The sequence below is a fragment of the Schistocerca nitens genome, chromosome 2, assembly GCF_023898315.1.
Source record: "Schistocerca nitens isolate TAMUIC-IGC-003100 chromosome 2, iqSchNite1.1, whole genome shotgun sequence".
In the NCBI taxonomy this organism is placed as follows: domain Eukaryota; kingdom Metazoa; phylum Arthropoda; class Insecta; order Orthoptera; family Acrididae; genus Schistocerca; species Schistocerca nitens.
In genome coordinates, this window is record NC_064615.1 from 138,107,829 (window position 1) to 138,127,935 (window position 20,107).

The 20,107-nt window shown below is 38.4% G+C and overlaps 1 protein-coding gene across 2 annotated transcripts in view; it reads left to right on the forward strand.

Annotated features, from left to right (window-relative positions):
* Positions 1-20,107, forward strand: part of LOC126235833 (EGF domain-specific O-linked N-acetylglucosamine transferase) — a 140,429-nt gene that overhangs the window by 6,526 nt on the left and 113,796 nt on the right. The window lies entirely within an intron of this gene.

The window sequence follows — 20,107 nt, forward strand, 5'->3', positions numbered from 1 at the left end:
ATTTTTCTCCACGTTTACTTTCTACAAAAATGCATTTTCCCCATCAGAATGGCAGCATCTTGATCCCGTGATTGAAAAAAGAAGAGCAGTATACCAACAGCTCAATACCTACATCATCTCTGATTATCCATGATTATTTACCCACATAAAGTTTCCTCAATTGAGCAAAACTTGTGGAAGTCATGGAAATGAATCTGGACTGTATGGGTAAAGTTAAACAGCTGTCAAGTGAAATTCCTGGAGATTATTGCTTTTCAAGTTTGCTTTTTGCAGCTCCACCATAACATGCAAAGAAAGCAGATTGCTCTGAATTAATTACTGGTCACAGATAATGTGGTAGTACTGCAGTGATCAACAGCTTGCAGCATTATGATCATTCATCACCTCGCCCCCATCCTCTCCCTCTCTTGGGTTATGGTGTATAGTGATAGACCCATGCCTTATTGCTGTTTACAGTTTGTCATGCTAATAAAGGTGCCTTTCCTTGTCCACAAATTGACTCAGTTGCTGTTAATGTCCAAAAGAATATTTTTCTGTTCCTCTCTTAGAAGATATGCATCTTGTTGACAGATTGCAGTAGTCCAGATTTTTTCGTGAAAATAGTGTAAAACTTCCAACACTAAAGGTTAAAGTTACCAGACTATTTTAAGAATTGTTGGACATGAAGTTGTAAAATATAAGAACCATGCTATCTGTTTACGTCAAATGTTGAAAACTAAAATTAGACATCACATTAATTGAAACAGTGAGTACCTTATAGATGGTCCAGTCTCATTAATGGGACCACGACCTCTGTTCGACATTAACATGCAGTAATCACTCACAGATAGTAGTACTAGGAGTGTAGAGCATATAAAGTGTCCTGGGGGGGGGGGGGGGGGGGACAGTGTCCTCATTGTCATAACGCAGAAACAGAGCAATTTATTTGATGTCCAAATGGGCATGACCATTGGTGTTTGGGCAAGGGAGGAAGCATTTCCGAAATGGCTACGAGTGTAAACTGTTCACTCGCTACCATAGTTAAAGTATACCATGCATGGTAAAATGGCACAATCCAAAACCGGTGCCAAGTGCACCACCGGCTATAGATGACACGGGTGGATGATGGCTGCAGAGATGTGTATGGGTGACCTGTTGAGCTACTGACCACCCATATGAACCAAGGGGCTATCAACAGTGTCTCCTCAAAGACCATTCAGCAAATGCTGCTGCATATGTGCCTCTGTAGCAGGTGCCCAGTTCAGGCACCTATTCTGACTGCTTTTCACTGGCAATGGGGGTTGGAATTGCATGCCAATACCACAACTGAGTGTCTACTGAGTGGTGACTGGTGGTCTCTCCAAATGAATCATATTTTATTCTCCACTGGACAGAAGGCTATTGACGTGTACAGCATGAAACGTCTGAAAGCAAACAGCCTTCAACAATTGTGAGAAGGCTCCAGGCCAGAGGAGAGAGTGTTATGGTCTGGGAGAATGTATTTATGACATTCCCTGGGTGAACTCATCATTCTGGAAGGCCCAATGGATCAACACAGGTATGCATCTATCCTTGGGGACAATTTCCACCCTTACACGCAGTTTTTTTTTTTTTTTTCCCCCTTGGTGTGATGGCACCTACCAGCAACATGTCACACAGCTCGCAGTGCATGCGTATGGTTCAAAGAGCAGTACTCTACAGGCCACCAAATTCCCTGGATTTAAATCCAATTGAGAGTCTATTGGACCACCTCCATTGGGCTGTTCAAGCAGTGGATCCTCAATTGAGAAGCCTAGCACAACAGGCCACGGAACTGGAACTGGCAAGGCTCCACATCCCTGTCGGTACCTCCCAGAAACTCATTGACACACTTCCTGCACTCCTCACAGTGGACCTCTCTGCAAGGGGAAGTTATTCAGGCTTTTGACAAATGGTCACAATAATGTGACTGGAGAGTGTATAAGGTGCTGCTGAACTATGGTACAGGTACTTGTCAGAAACGATGTGTTCGATCTTTTGTGGGTAGAAAAGAGGACTAGTATAGTGATGAACCTTACATTACCTGGAAACTGCTGGAAAATGAACTCGAACTTCAGAATTTTAAAGGATAACATGGAGTAAAACTAGTAGTATAGAAAAGGCATAACTTGTATCTCCTCACTGCTAGTGCCAATACCGAATCTAACTAGTTGTTGTGGTGGTGGTACACTGTTTAACGTTTCTGTGGTGGTTTTCACTTTATGATTTTCATTCAATAATGGAATTTACTAATAAAGATGTGTTTGATTTATGTATAGTACCCAGCAGTGCTGGTTTTCTGCAAGAAAGTTAAGTGGTACTCTGAAGTGACCTGTTGCCAATGTCTAATGTTTACAAATTATTGCTGGAACAAATTATAACATACTTTTAACACACATCGTAAAGTAAGCAAATGATTCAGATTTATATATAATAATATTTTTGTGGCTCTTAACATTTACACATTGAAACATTCCCAAGCGTACCCCCGGGAACTCAGCACTAGTACTCAGAAAATGTTGCCAGAGTCACCTACAAGCAGCATTGGTTTATGGAGAGATATATCAAGATCATCCACACTGGTCACACCATGTTTTCAACAAGTGGAGGTGCAGATTCGTTCTAGTAGCCAGGTGCAGCTGACCACCAACATAACAAACAAATGAGATGATGTGTTAGAAATGATAGAAGTGCACTGCTATAAACTATATACTGCTACAAACCTTGAGTGGCATCTTTTTATAGAGAGAATAGTAAACAGAACTGTTTGGAGAGTCCTACATGTTAGCTGCATTAACTGTTCATGGTGAGTTTATTGCATTAATTCCTCTATGAATATGTGACAAAAGGGCATTGAGAACAGTCAGTACAACAAATCCACCACAAAAAAATTCTTGGCTGCATGATAGTTGTTATGTCCCTATCACATATAAGTTTATTGAGCATTAAGGGAAGATGTCCAGACAAGAATCATTTTTTGCATTCTAAACAACATTACAGTTCTCTGATGAAGCCTTTTTCATATCTAATGGCAAGGAAAATAATCACAATGCTCACTACTGGTCAAAAGAAAACCCTCTTTGTTAACCTCAGCATGCCTGGAGAATAAATACTTGGTGTAGACTCATCAACAATAAAGCTATAGCTGTTTTATTTTTGATAAACAAATGCTGAGTGGTACTCTTGAATTTCTCAAACATGCTTGACAGCATTGTTAGATATTCCACTAGCATTTAGGCTCTTTATGTGATTGCAGCAAGGTAGACGTGCAGTACATTTTCACTTGGTGGCTAGGCATGGAATCTTAAATCTGACTTTTCCTAGTAAATTGGCAGAGGAGGGCCAATGACTTGTCCACCATGGTCCTCATATTTAACTCACATTAGGTTTTTTTTCCCATATCAAAGACATTATGTATCAACAGTGTCCTATAATGTAATATCATCTGAAAAATTGAATTCATGCCGTATACTTGTTGTTTCCATATGCAGCAGTACTTTGGAGTGTGCACAGTAGTGAGCATGAAGTGGTATACTTGACTCAGGCTTACGTTTGCCTTCCTGAGGGTATCTACTTCATGAAGAGTTCTGTCACCCAGATACTGTTCATAATATTGTTTACCTAAAACATCTTACAGTTGCCTTTTTGCTGGTTCTTGATGCAGTGGTCCTACTATGCACTGTCACTAATTGTACCATGGGACTTCATTTCCAACTGCAGCAGATCAAGGGTTGTAAGAGAGCGCTTGTATTCTCTAGCAACTAGCTATGAAATCATGTAACTACATTTTAAAGATATTTTCTGTATTTAACATTTCTCATACTATAACAACATCAAATGAACAGATCTCTCATTTACAATATACTTGTAGGCAGTCTAGATATGATAAGTAATGAGATAACAAGATAGTAAGTAATAGCTTGCATAATATAACTTCATTTGTTCTGGGGCTAAACGTTGTCGTCAGGCCCCTTCTTCTCTGGAGTCTACAGCACCCCCTAAGCGCGACTGCAAAGCGTAAACAACTTCTCCTTTGCAAGGTAAAGACACGCGCTCATCGTCAGGTCTTGTGGATGCCCTGTGCTCACATTCTGCCCTGCACAAAATTCACAGACAATGGGTTGTTCTTAATACGCAACTAATTAAAATTATATTTCCCCATGAACATCTTTCATCAGTATAGCAGGAAGAACTGGGACATGATGCCATGTTAAATAACAACATGGACCACTACAGTTACAAATGTGCTTAAAATAAGGAGGAAAACATTTTAAATGTCTACTGCCTCAAATCGAAACATAAAAATGTGCGACTTCTGATGATTTAATGGAAGTGTTAAAATTCTAAATAAAGTTAAAAGTGTAAGAAAGTGCTTTTCCTTCAGTGCAGCATTAAAAGCACAAACATTATCTCACAAAACTGATTTTACTTTCCATAAGCACTGTTAAACTGTCAGCTGCAAGAGAGAGATTTCTTTCAGGGCTGGATGGATTAAAATGTAGGGTATTCATGTCAGGAACGAGCTGAGATGGTGTTTGTGTATGTTCAAGGAGATGGAAACAGTAGAGAGGCAGCATGGCTATATCAGGTGTACACACAGTCCACAGGCTCCCTGCATTTTCCTCTGGCTGAAAGGACCCGTTACCACACAAACGCCAAAAAGAGCTTGAAATGTTGTGTGATGTGGTTGGTGTCTGTGAGGGTATTCGTCCTGGTATAGCCGTGCTGCCTCTCGACAGTTTCCATCTGTTTGGCCACACACCATCACCACCTCGGTTTGTTCCCGACATCAATACTGAATCATTCTGCTCCTTACAGTATGCTGCATCAATCTCACAGCCTGCAATACGCAAGGAACACACAGCACATGGTCAGAGGAACTTTCATTTCTCAGTGGTGTCTACTGCGGCAACAATATATTTTTCGGCAGGGGTTCATAGGACCTTTTTCCTACATTTCCAGTCAGGAATCTGTCCCTGCAGTTTGTCGGTTTTATTAATGCCCCCCCCCCCCCTGTACAGTAGTTGTGCAGGTTGTGATGTCACTGGTGGTCAGTCCACTATATAGGCAGTGTTTTCATCCTATCTCTACCACCCATGCTATAAATTTTTGGTGGCCAGGTCCCATGTTATGTTTAGCTGCAAACGTCTGTCTTCATTGAGAATGTATCAGATGCTTTGACATTAATTAAAAAAGTTACAGAGACAAAAAATTGGTTTCCACCTAAGTGCTGTGTGGAATCCAGCCACTGGAGTGTTTAAGTAGACACAACAGGTGCATTGCCTTATATGGCAATGACCTGCACACTGCTGGTGTTACCAACCAGTACTGTGGCTATGTAAGGATGGCAGCAACTACAAGGCAGTTTGTTACCACTTGTCCTTGATCAAGAAGCACTCAGCTGAAAGGTTATGGATGTGTAAGTACTTGATGCAGCTGGAAGCCCAAACAGATTTTATCTTACACCTAATTACATTGCCCAGGCAGTGGCTAAATACTTCACTTATGCTGCTTACAATCAAAACCAGAACCAATTTTCTACCACCACTGAATGTGAATGGAGAGGGGCAGCTGGAATATGTATTCTGAAAAGGTGTGCAGTTGTGACTACTTTATGGGTGAGCTTGGTTCCATCTTGCCTGAGGCCAGGAAAATACACTAAGGAGACAACTACATCTAGTAAAGTACACTTTAGCAGCCAAAAAGAAAGTTTAAGTAACTGTTTTCTGTATACAGTTCCCTGTCTTTTTCCCTGAAAGAGGAATACAACACTTAATTTTAAAATCTGAATGAGATTTCTGAGCTTTTGATGAGAAGCTATATTATTTTCAAATTCAGTAGCCACCAGTCATAGGGAACAGATTGAATGCATCTGCTACATTTATAAAAGACTTTGATGAGGTGCCTGCTTGATTGTGATTGCATGGTTTACAACACTGTCAAACTACCACTTGTCACAATCATTGACACTGTTCACTGTGAGAAGATTAGGCTATCCACAAAGTCATATAAGATTAGCTTAATCCCCTACCTCTTTGCCGAGGCTGGTGAGCCATTGCTTGCCATCCAACAACAGCAGCAGTTCCTTATGGCTGTAGCCTGTTGTTGACAGAGCAGTTGCAATTATTCCATACTACTGTTTGCCGTGCCCTAAAGTGGAGCAAAATTATATAAAGTAAAGCTGTAAGGGCATTAACAATTTACTAAGTGTATTTAGTAACAGTTGATACAGACCATGTTAATATTCTCACTTGTCATTCTCCAGTCATTTTAGATTTACTGTGCTTAGGAAGAACAATATACTGGACTACAGTTATTAAATTCCATGGTTTATAACATTCTAGCTGTGTACTGCAGCAATGTCACAGTTCATATAAATGGGTCTGAGTGGTTGAACTCCCACAGTGATATTCCTCAAGAGTATCAGGACTGACACGAGACATTTACAGGTTAAGATCCAGAATTGCTTGTAACCTTGAGGGCACTGATGAGAAGTTTGTCACAAACTTACTCATAATTATGCTTATTCACTGAATACTCTCCATGCTAATCAGCACATTTACTTTCCAAAGAACAGAACCTAAGCGATGCCTGATTCTCTTCTCCTCTTACAGAGGCAGAGGAAAATAAGTTATTTTACATAGCATCAGGGCACTTAAGAAATCAGGGTACAGAGGCTACAGAGAAAAGCCATTAATTTTCCTGCATAGCAAATACTGCAGCATACTTGTCGTCCACATCTATCATCTCACTGGTGAGCTAAGGGCTCATGATTGGAGTAGGGTGAGGACAACAAGTAATTTATTCTGAATGAAACGCACGACACTGGTATAATGTTTTACAATATTTATTATTTTACAAACTATTTTTCAGATATTGTGTTATCATCAGATGTTACGTAAAATTATTGAACTGAGACAAAATATGATTCATTAAATAATGAACTATATAACAAATTACAACAATTATTCTGAGAAGGAAATGAATTGAACAGCAAACTCTGGTGACATTTTCCTAGGAAGTAGCTGAACAAAATAATCTTATCTTTAACAGGTCCACTATTAAAAGTAGGTTAAGATGTATTAAGTGAGATTAGGCAGAAGAAATTGTGTATGTGAGTAGGGGGGTAATTTACAACATGGTCTAGATGGGATTATGAGTAATATCAACCATTAGAAGTGCTGAGTAAGAGAACCGTGTCTCATCATTCACTAATGAGTTGGGGAAATTGATATGTTCATTGATTTCCATTATTTTACGGTAGTTGATCTAGTTTCCCTATAAACTACAGAAAACTATCACTACAGACATTGTAGTACCTGCAGATCCCAACATCCAGTGACCCATAAACATGCTGCCTTTCATTCAGTGATACATCACCTAATACCCATCCCTATGAGTGAGGACAACTTTCAAAAGTGAATTAAATACAATAAAACAAATAGCTTCAAAGAATGGCAAAAACCCTGACTTGGTGGACTCCAAAACGTATAAAAAAACAAGTCTCCTCTCTTCTTCGGCCAGTTCTCATCTCACTGCCTGAAGACCTCAATAAATGATGCATGTTTCTATATTTAGAGAAAAAAACTCACTGATTGTGGCCAGAAAGCTTAAATCCAGGAATTTTAAAATATAATTTTATGTAGGTAACTCTATTGGCCACTTTTTACCCAGCGGTAAAGACAGCACTTCAACTTTGGAAATGAGTGGAATATACAAAATTATTCATAATTGTGGAAAATTCTATCAGTCTGACAGGGGAATATGCACCCGCTTTAAGGAACACGATAGAAATTGGAAACTTAGAATAGGAGAGACTACTTTTGCAAACCAGACTATTGATACAAGGTGCAACATTAAGTCCTACATCACATCCATAAATAGATAAAGATGAACTGCCTTGAAATAATGGAAATTAATAAACTATGTCAATTTCCTCAAGTTTACTTCTGAACAATCAGACACAGCTCTATTACTCGCCAGCCCTTTTTTTTTCTCTTTGTACAATTTATTATACAGGGTGTTTCTAAAAGAATATACATATTTCAAATGCATATATTTATTAAACCGTAATACATACAACTATGAAACTTGGGACACAGATTTAAGAATCTCTCAAGTTTAGATTAAAGATGTTCAGTATTTCTCCACCAGGGACATGAACAATATCACTTTGATACTCGAATTCGTCCAAAACTCGGATAAGCATGTTCATCGTCACAGGTGTTATGGCAATACATATCTGGTTCTTCATCTCTTCTGTGGTAGTGTTGGTGCATAAATGTTGTCCTTAATGAAACCTCACAGAAGGAAGTTACAGGGCTTCAAATCTGGTGAAACTGGTAGCCAGCTAAGAAGTGGTAAGTCGCCGGCTGTTTGAAAATCAATCCAACGGCTCATTCAGATACTCACGCACTTGGGTAGTCAAGTGTGGGTCACCGTCTTGCTGTAGCAGCACCACCATTTAGGATAGGGAAAGTTAGTTTTGTGCAATATTCTAAGCACAAGTTACAGACAAGTGCGGGCCGGATTGCAGTGAGTTACACATAAAGTTGCGAAGTAGAATAGAGGCCACAGAGCCTAGCGTGTTGTGAGTATGTGACACGAAGCAGCGCATGTGGCAAAACGGAGGCACCCAGCCGCGTATAAATAAGTGCAGGTTTCTAATGAGATTCATTCAAGTGTGGTAGCTCTCCTGGACGGCGGGGCGTGTCACACCACAGCTACATGCAGCAGCGGATGGGGCGCCAGTGTCCCAATCCACGGCGGGTCGCTGGTTCAAGAGGCCGACACAGGGTCCGTAGCCAGCCAGCGGCGAGCCACTCCACGGCTCGCTGCCGCAGGGAGTCGTCCTGGCTTCCAACACGTGCCAGAGGCATCCCGGAGTGAGTGCCACAGATACGGACTCCGGATAATGGGAGCGTGTTGTCGCCGCAATCTTAGCCACGCTGGAGAGAAGCACGCAGCTGGCCACCTGCGACTCACACCGAGCGGCGCTGAGTCGGCAGGGATGCAGACCGGTGAGTCGACTGCCGGCGTCCTGACGACGATGCAACTCTGCTGGTGTACAAGGCTGACAAACAGTGCGCGCACAGGTTGCTGATGCAGCCATTCCACGCCAAGCCGTTTCGCAGGCAGTGAAGTGGTGTCGTCAGCATTGCGGGACCCAGTGGCAGATCGAGAGGAACGGGAGCGCTGTAGCTGGAAACAATAAATCACTTCGAAAGCTCGGACAAGTCTTAATAAAGTGCCTACTATCTCTTCCTGCTACATTTGGTGGCAGAAATTCCCACTACATTGTTGAAAAACTAAGTAGATCTCGTTCAGCTTCGCAACCAACCAGCTTTGCAATGAAGCAACATACTGCTGAACATTAGCCATGTTTCCATAAAAGAAAAAGGGGCTGTAAACAGACGAGAGGGATATCGCACAAAAGACATTGACCTCGAGTGAATCTTGTAGCTGTTCAGTGTGTGAATTTGGGATCTGTAGGCCCCAAATTCTAACACTGTTTTTGTTTACTTTCCCACTAAGGTGAAAAGTTGTTTCATCACTGAACACAATGCGTTGTGCGAAAGTGTTATCACTGTCAACAGCGTTCTGAAGCTCGTCAGAAAATGCCCACATGTTTGCGTTTGTCGTCATGACGTAGAGCCTGTAACAGCTGTGACTTGCATGGCTTCATAACCAAGTGACTTCTCAAAACACTCCAAATTGTTTTTGTAGGCAGTTCTAACTCCTGACTGGCAGGACGAGTTGATTTTGTAGGACTACGTTGGAAAGCAGTTTGAATTCGTGCAACATTTTCGTCGCAAACACGAGGACACTGGACTCTTCTGTTTACATACATATACTGTGTGTACAGACCATTGATACAACCTGCGAATGTTCTGTCCTTTCAGAGGTTCAATTTGGTACCTCAGTGTAAAAGGTCTTTGCACTGTAACCGCAGAATTACAAAAAATTATTTCTTCTGTGAAGTAGCCATTTTGCAATGTGACAGAGACCAGCAGTTAGAAGACAACAGACATCTAGCAACAATAAACATAAACTAGGCGATGTATTTGTTCCTCCAATAATCAAGCTGTTTTGCACCGATCAATGATTTTGACAAAGTAATACTTTGTAATATGTATGTTCTTTTTGAAACACCCTGTATTTTCATTTGCCCTGTTGAAAATTTTTGCTTTATATAATCACAGCTGTGTTACTTACCTGCTTAATCTCAGTTGTATATTTTACCTGCTTGTAATACTGGACCATTAAAGAAAGATAAGTTTGTTTTGTTCAGCTCCTCCCTTGGAAAATTTCATCAAACTTTATTATACAATTTGTTATCTTTTCACAACACTTGTTGTAATTTGTTATGTAATTCGTTATTTAATAAGTCACATAGTTTGTCTAAGTTCAATAATTACATAACATTTTCACAGAAATAATTTCTCTTTGTTTTAGTCTGAAATCAAACATTTTAAAATTGTCATCTTTGGAAACAAACCGAGATACTATGGAATGCACTAGTTTAAAATCTTTGCTCCTACAAAATTTCACAGCCACACATGCTGTAGGGTCATACCACGTCAAAGGGACCAATATTAAATTGTCCCCCCACTCAACCATCTCCAAATCTAATGATATTTGGTGTGAACATTCAATATAGTCTTTGATGGTTATATTCGAAATTTCAGTTCAGTATCTTCAGTAGTTTAATCTTTAGGAGCCTTTATAGAGAGGCTACTCATCTTCACATCATATATTAAAGTACAAATGTGCCAAGTTTGCTAGGCTTTTTTGAAAGTCCTAGCACACATTTGGTCATTTGCTTTAACATATATAGACAACTTTTTATGCTGAATCATACCTTGGCAAAAATTTGGAATTCAGCTCCACCTAAATATAGATGCAAGCCTCTAAAGTGGCAAAAAAAATTTGTCGTGCTATTCGGAGAGCCAATGTTTGACCGACCACTGATACTATTTTTATGAACCAATCACACCAAAACTTCAGAGGGTTATTCCTACCTATGATGTCTATATATGCAGCAAATTTAATTAACATTGGATGCCTAGAAGAGAAGATATGCATCTGCAGATTTGGCCAAAATTTTCTACCTGCAATGTTTCTCTTCTTTTTTTTTTTTGGGGGGGGGGGGGGGGGTGTTGCAATATCTCAACTGGGTCTTGTTCAGTCTTCTTTCTCTTGCCACAGCTGGAAACAGCATTCTTTAAGCTTTCAAAGCTATATTGTTTAATTTCTGGGTCTTCCATTGATGGGTAAGAATATCTATTCAAACGTAGGGAAAATGGATTATTAATAAATAATACAAAAAATTAATACAATTTGTAATTGTAAATCAAAAAATGTATGATTGTAGTATCTTTTAATAGTATAAGATATACCTATAGTTTAGTGAATGTAACTATGCTAATAAGTGTTTTTACATTATCTTACAGTATAGAATATAAATATAATAAAAATATAATAAAATATAAATATCCTAAAACCTCACAAAATGCTCTTAAGATCATAAAATCTAGATGATCATTATGGAATGCTGTGTTTGTGATGTTCACCTGCTTTATTTCTTCATTGATTGTCCTTGGTGTCGTACTGCATTGTGATACTGGCTGAAAAAGTAGGGGGTGGAAGCGCAGTACTGACTACTGTAAATGATATAGCCAACATGTGCACAGTTGCGGTTCACAGTTCTTTACTTTCATTGTTCACAACCCCCAATAATACACAGTTGTATGGCCAGTGCACTATTGTTTAACTTTCTATAAGCCTCATTAATAGTTTGCACATACTGCTATAATGGTTTACTGTTGGACATCTACGAGCAGTAAAAACCTAACCATGCAGTTCTTTCCGCATAATATGGTGTGTACTGAACAGACACTGTCATTGTCTTAGCACATGGCTTATTATATTTATTTCACAGTTAACTGGATGCATTGTTGTTGTTCAAACCAATATGGGTTCCTCGCCTGAAATGCGGCTGTGGACTGACTGTCTTGGGACAAAAAATCTGGCCCTTATATATCAGCACAACAATAGTCACTGAAACTATACGTTTTTTGATTTAACTCATTAAATTAACTGGATATGTTGAAAAATTCCGTCTTTTTAACAGTTCCTTCTTCTACAAGTGCTAAGCTTATTATTTGTTTAAATCATGAAATTAACAAATATAGGTACGCAAGCAATCCTTTTGACAAAACTGGAAATTACTTTAGAAGTAATTAAGAGCTGGCTTTGCTAACATGTTTTTGAATAGAACCAAATAAATACTTAAAGAATGCCAGCATTTCATCTTCCAAATGTTTATAATTAGTACGGAATTTATATTTGTTTATAAGTCAACAACAGAATTTAAGTTATGAAACAATTACCGATTTCACTCTACAACAAAAGTATTAACTAGGAACAGTCAAAGTAAATTAGAAAATCAATTACATATATAAAACTAAGCACAAAATTAGATCTGGTGTTATATTCTTTAAAACTGAGGGCCAACCTTTTTCTTTTGTGAAAATGCAGATTATACTCATGTGTGTTAGTGGTAATTAGTCAGAAATAAAAAAAAGTGAATTTTAAGGAGGCAGATGGCAAAACAAGAGGGGAAGTAAAAATATCCCAGCTGGCTTCATCACATGTTGTTTAGAATGATTTAATCCTGCAATACATGTGGGTACATATACGCATTGTCACTGTTTCCATTGATATTATAAAGCAGCAATAGTTTTTTTAAGGCTCTATCCTTGCAGCAGTGATAAATTGCTGAATCACCACTTTCAATTGTTGCCTTAATTACTGGCAATTTTCACTGTGTCAGTCTTCTGTGTGGTGTTGTGTTGACATTGTACTATCTTTGTGTTGAGTACCGAGTGTTTGAATAATCAATAATCATTGTTGTAACTGATGGTAAACACCAGAACAATGTTTTTATGGCCCAATTTGTAGTTTTATATACAAATGAAACTGAATCTCCTATGCTTTAAACCAGGATATTCACAAGCTTTCAAAATTGCTTGTTATAGGTTATTAAATTATTGTATAAAATGAACAAAGAGACCAAGAAACCTCTTCACCTAGCTACTTTAGTGGATCAGGTGGAGCTGATTGTCAAAAGTCATCACTATTCTATTATGACAAAAGTCAACTACAATCAGTTAAGGAAATGTCACCAATGGACAAGGAGCTTCTATGACATAGGTCTGGGCTTGATTTTACTGAAGATGCCCAAATTTGTTCATAACATAATGTCTTGTTAATGACAAAATTTCAGTTCCTGCAGACGACTTGCTACAATCCATATGGTAAAGAAAAACACATAACCAAGAAGGCTTTAACAGCAATGATCATTTTAATGTCTGATAGGTTCAAGTTACTGCCTAATGAAGTTTTTAAACATGATCAGAAAATTTGTACCATATGTAGACACGAAGTGCCTTAAAAATAAATAAATAAATAAATCATCCATGTAGGATAAGCAAGAATCACCATCCACTGAAGACATGGATGTTGTTGTTGTTGCTTGCTTTCCTGCTAATACTTCATTATCATCACTTGGACAGTCACCATTAGCACAAAGTTCTGAAAAGGCTGCATTACTCAGGCAATTTGCACAGCTAATGGTGTGAGCCAAGTAGATATTGCTCAAATACAAATGGAAGAGTGCAAAAAATTTAAAGATATGGATATCTTAATTGAAGAACTTAAGATTACGCTTCAGACTTCAAGAAATTGCTGTAAAGTTCAAATTTTGACCCTGGCCCCAAATAGCTGGACTATTGAAAAAACGGCTAAAGAATTTGCTGTTTCAACTAAAATGGAGATGAAGTTTAGGAAACTAAAGATGGAATGCAATTTAGGCAACACCTGCAAACCGAAATGGGAAAAGGTTCAATGATGAAGTAAAACAAATTGTCCTCACTTTTTTTAGGAGATGATTAGTTTTCTTGTTTATGCCCAGGCTAAAAGGATTGTGTTGCAGTAAGAATAAATGGGAAAAAAATTCACAAGCAGAAACATCTGCTGCTTTGAAACCTGAAAGAAATGTTCATTGCTTATTGTAAGCGATATGGAAATCGACTGAGCTGCTCACAATTTTGTGGGCTCAGGACGAGATGGTGTACTACAGTTGGTGCTACTGGATCACATTCAATATGTGTATGTGCAGTTCATCAAAATGTCAAATTAATGTTGCCTTACACTTTTAAAGACTATGATCCTCAAGAATCAATGTAATACCAACAGTGGATCCACACTGTCAAACACACATTGGAGACATGTCGGAGAACTGTTAAAGATTTCATGGATGCACTGATTTTGAAAACTACCAGTTTATGTGACAAAACACCTTAAGCAGCCAAAAAGAAATCTTGCAGATTACATTGATGGATTACATTATTCATTTGTTGTTCAAGATGCTGTGCAAGGATTTTATTGGGGGAATAGTCAGGCTACATTACATCCATTTGTTATCTATTTTGGTGGCAAAGAATGTCAGAGTATTAGCATTTGTATGATCAGTGACTGTCTCCATCATGATACCATTGCTGCCCATGACTTCCAAATAAAGTTAATAGCATATTTAAAGACACGGGTTGAAAACATTAAGAACATTTATTTCTTTAGTACAGGTTCAGTTGCTCAGTATAAGAATTTCAAAAATTTCATCAATTTATATCTGCGTGAAAAGGATTTTGGCATCACTGCCAAATGGAATATTTTGGAACAAGCCCAGGTCAATTGCCTTGTGGCATTAGGGGACAGCCTGTGCTAGTCTGCAGAGGCCCTTAGATAACCGACTACTGCCTCCATATGATTTGTTCAAATTCTGTAATGACAATATTGCAAGCATAAAATTTTTATGTACCAAAAGAATATTTTGGACAAAAATCCAGCCTGATAAAGAAACAAGGTTCGCCATGGGTCATAAAATATCTGGAATAAGAGAAAAACATCAGTTTAAGCCTATTAACTGTAATCAGCTCAGAGTAAGTAGAGTTTCCAATGAAGCTACAGCATTCACAGTTAATGCCTCCAAAGCAGATGAAGCAACTCCAGCAGCAGCAAGTTTACAACCAGGACAGTATATTGCATGTATGTAGGTATGTATGTATGACAATTTTTGGTGGGTTGGAAAAGTGTTTGAAGTTTCACATGAACAACAAGATGTCCTCATCAGCTTTATGCACCCACATGGTTCTGCTTGTTCCTTCCAATGGCCAACTGCTAAAGACACCTGCTGGATTCTTGAGCAACATTTTTTCATGACTTTAGAAGCACCATCAACATCATCATCAGGAAGATGATACCCTTGTCACCAGGAAGACAATACAGTTTTCCTCGATCTATCCTTGACTAAATTGTAGAACTACTTAACCAAAAATGGAACTGACTCTTCAGTGTTTTTGTTTGGCATATGTTTTATGGCATATGTTCAATTAATGTTTGAAACTTCTTTATATGCTCAAAAAATTAATTGTGGGACTTAGTGAGCAAAACATTTCACTTTTCAATCGTCTCAAAGAGCAAAAATAGTAACTTCTGAAATGTATTCTTACCCATCAATACGCTAGATCCAGAAGTTAAATGATATAGCTTTGAAAGCTTAAAGCATGCTGTTTCAAGCTGTGGCAAGAAAATAGGGATTGAACAAGATACAGTTGAGATAACACTCCCCCCCCCCCCCCCCCCCCCCAAATAGGTAGGAATAACCCTCTGAAGTTTTAGTGTGATTGGTTCATTTGAAAAGTAGCAGTTGTCAAAATCCCAAATTTTTTCCATGGTGTGATTCAAGATAAAAAGTTGTCTATGTATGTTACAGCAAATGACCAAATATGTACTAGAACTTTTAAAAAAGCCTAGCAAACTTGGCACATCTGCACATTCGTATGTGATGTGAAAGTGATTGTCTCTCTTTAAAAGCCCCTAAAAATTCGAACTCTGAAGAAACTGAACTGAAATTTGGTATGTAACCATCAAAGGTTATATGGAATCTTCACACCAAATTTCATTAGATTTGGAGATGGTCGAGTGGGGATCCCTGGTCCCCTTGACGTGGAATGACCCTGTATTTATTTTTATCTCTGATGATAGCATAACAGCTGAAAGCCGGTTTGTAAAATAATAAATATAGTAGAATATTATACCAATGCCATGTGTGTCTCATTCATAATGTTCTACCAAGAACTGACAGTAACTTTCCTCTGAACTGTGGAATAGTCCGTAATACATGGAGTCTTGTCTCTCAGCCTCTGTGTGGAGGTTGAGGAACTACAAGTGGTAGTTAGTGATGACATATATTGCAAAATGCTTACAAAAGTCAGTCAGATTTTTGTGATATATAGGCTATTTCTGTGGCAGCCAATTATGAGCATCGTGGACAGTTGTAACTACAGGGAAACCGCATCTGGCATATGTAATTTTGACTAAAATAATGTTGGAGCAAGTCTTCAGGACAATTACTGAGAAGATGCAGGACATTTTTGGGCTTGTTGAAATATCCTGGGTTCCCAGTTCTACAAGCTTACATTCTGAAATGAACACTGTGATTTTAAGTGAACATTTAGTAATTAATATTATCTGGAGTACCACCTTCATTGTACTGTCATTTTCATAAACTATTAAATAATAATATAAAAACATACAATATGTTTAAATATGGAATATACAACTAAGCAGTTATTTTAAAGTTTTTTTATGGTGAGATGGTTTTGGTTTCATTCTTTCACAACAAACATAAAACTTGTATCTATAGTTTGTTAAGGTTCATTTTAATTTCATGGTTGATATCTGAATTTGATTTCCTGCCAGACATGCACCAGCATATCAGGTATAGCTTCTTCTGCCTTTGTGTAGTTTTTTGTTCTGAGCTTAGCAAATTGTTGCACTTCTTTTCTTTAAGAAAGGGACATTTGCAAAACATTGGGATAAAAAAATGGGACAAAATGGCATACTAGACAAACAGAAAATATTGTGCACACATGATTGCATCTTCTACTAAAATTTATACCTATAAAAAGGCATAGACTTTAACAAGAAACTTCAAAACATGTTTGCAACAGCACTCCTTTATCATGTGATAATTCATTGTTTTTCCAAGAACTATTTATAATTCAAAATACTGACAATGATTTCTAGCAAACAAACACTAATGTATACATCAAAAATCTGTAGACCATTTAGTGTCAGTATGAATTGTTAATAGCAGGTTGTAGAACTCCTTGCATGTTAAGGTCTTGGTAATGTCTTAGCTATTACAATTGCTTCGGTAGTTTCAGTGGTAAAACAGGTTTTTCTCATCAGTCCAAAGGGAATTCACAACTGAAAATATCCTTTCCACAACAAAATTTGTGCCTGGTGTAACAAGAGCAAAACTCACTAGCATCTCCTATATTTTTACAGCAAGTCACACAGAATACATCACACCATCCCTTTTATGTTTCCAAATTAGCTTTTCCCCAGTCCTCAAGTTTCTTGGATACAATATTGTTCATGCATCCTATCATCAAACAATACATCATCTCTCTCCGAAATGTTGCATCTGAACCTAACAACTTCTAAGAAATTTCAGGCAGTTTCAAAGTTAGCCCAAGAAATAGAATTTTTCAGCGTTATTAGATAACATTCTCAAAGTTAGCCCAAGAAATAGAATTTTTCAGCGTTATCTAATAACATGATTTCAGTGTAAGCAAGTCAACAAAGTGCCATAAAATAAACTGGTAATTATCTTGTATTATTACTGAGTGAAAAATCTTCCTTTTCCAAGTTAATTAAAATTGAAGAAATAACTCAATTTTTTTACCTTTCAGCAGCTCTCTCCTCAGCTGATTCTTTATCTGAATTCGTGGTTCTTTCCAACTTTTGGATTGAAATAGAAAATATTTTCGATTAGCTTTGTATGAAATGGAGTCAAAAATGTCACTTTGGGTTCTTACATAACCGTTTCAGCAATGTAGGATACCTGTGCCGTGACAGAAAATAAGACTTCAAAGGTTCATACATATCAATAATTCTTTAAACTCCTGCAACGACGACAAATGGTTCAAATGGCTCTGAGCACTATGGGACTTAACATCTTAGGTCATCAGTACCCTAGAACGTAGAACAACTTAAACCTAACTAACCTAAGGACATCACACACATCCATGCGCGAGGCAGGATTCGAACCTGCGACCGTAGCAGTCCCGCGGTTCCAGGCTGAAGCGCCTAGAACCGCACGGCCACCGCGGCCGGCTGCAACGACGACAGCCATCAAGTTTTACTACCTGGAACTTGCTTGATTTCAGTATCAACGTAATCATAGTTGTTTTCAGTCCCTACACACGCACAGTGTAAATGTGAAAATGTTGAAAAATTTCACTATTGTTTCTGTGTCAATGAGAAGAATGTCTGCACTTGTTTGAACTTCACTGTGTAACACATGGGTCACACATCCGATGCCTTGAATGTTCATCTTGAGAACATTATCCACTTTGGAATAAACATTGTTTGTTCCTGCCCTCTTGAACCCACCAAAGTCGGTATTACAATTATATGCACAAAATACGACGATCTTGTCAACTAAATTTTCCTATTTTAAAATATCCCGAATATAGCTAGTTAATAATTCTGCTGTTTCTCCGCCAGTGTTCTGAAGACAAACTATTTTACACTGAACACCTCTGGTAGGAATGAAATACCTATCTAAAATCGGCACTAGTTTGGAGCTTTTGTAAAATGATGCATCAACCATCAGACAGACACTTAGGTTTTCACTGAACTTCATGCGTTGCGTGCGGCGATAAAACGTCGCTAAAATCGACTCGCATTTTATAGTTTTTATAGAACATGTGAATTTAATCTCAAATAGGTCTATGATGAGAAGAGCCGTGCAATCCAATGAACGCAAAAAGAATGATTGTTTTTTTGTGGTATGCAACGCAGACCTTCCGCAGCGATACGTTTATCTTCCTCTGTAGTTTGTTCGTACTTACAAAGAAAGTTATGCTGCTAGAAGCTCTCGCAGAAGCTACCGACAGGTGCTCCTTTTTCTTTATGTGCTGTATTGTATCGACACGTCCTCCATGTCCAATGGAAAAAAAACTGAACGACACAATCGTACTTTCTACCTTCCTACTCGTGGTTTCCTTCAAGAAAGGGACCACTTCTTTCATGTTTTCGAGAAAGAACACTTGCTTTTCTCCATATTAATGGTCACGAGTTAGTTTTACACACACACACCAAGCAACACACGACGCAGCGCACTAAAGCAAGCTTGCCGAACCCATGTTTGAAACTTCTGCTTACTTCTCATTGTTGTCAGTAACAGTCAGAATACATCGTGTAGGTTGCATCTACTGCAAATTTATATCATGTAACAGTAAATAGCTAATTTGTAACTACAAATAAAATTGGACATTGATAGCCCTGTAGCTTTCTTTAATGAAAACTTTTTACATCCGTCCGTTATTTCTACAGTAGTAAATAATCGATACCAATCGCGGAGCTCACACGTACTGAGCATGATACCGGAAAATCTTCTGTTCACGCCTATCCTCATATCGTGATCAGAATATGCTTCTTCACTCCATTTTTGCATTCAAGACAAAGCAAGATTCAAGAAAATATTACAAAACCGTGTCTAAGACACCAAACTGACGAAAAATAAATAAGAACACAAAATGAAGCAAAACGGAATTTGGAAATTTCTGATAAGGTCTTACGGGACCAAACTGCTGAGGTAATCAGTCCCTAAGCTTAGGCCCGTCTCACACGGAGCAAGGTTCGCCGCAAGTTTGCGAGATGGCGTGCATGGCTGCCTGTTTGCAAGGAAAGGAGCCGGCTATCTTCCATGCCGAAACGCACTACTTACCTACTTCTAACTTGTGCTAAGGACAACACACACACACACACACGTCCGAGGGAGGACTCGAATCTCCGACGGGGCGAGCCGCGCGGACCGTGACAAGACGCATTAGACCGCGCGGCGAAATAAAAAGAGATAAGGTTACTACTGATTACGAAAAAACGGGACATTTGGCGCCCTGTTGAATATTACGCTGGACAACGGAACACAGAACGAAACAAAAGACATTAAATTTTGAACTGTCATGGCTAT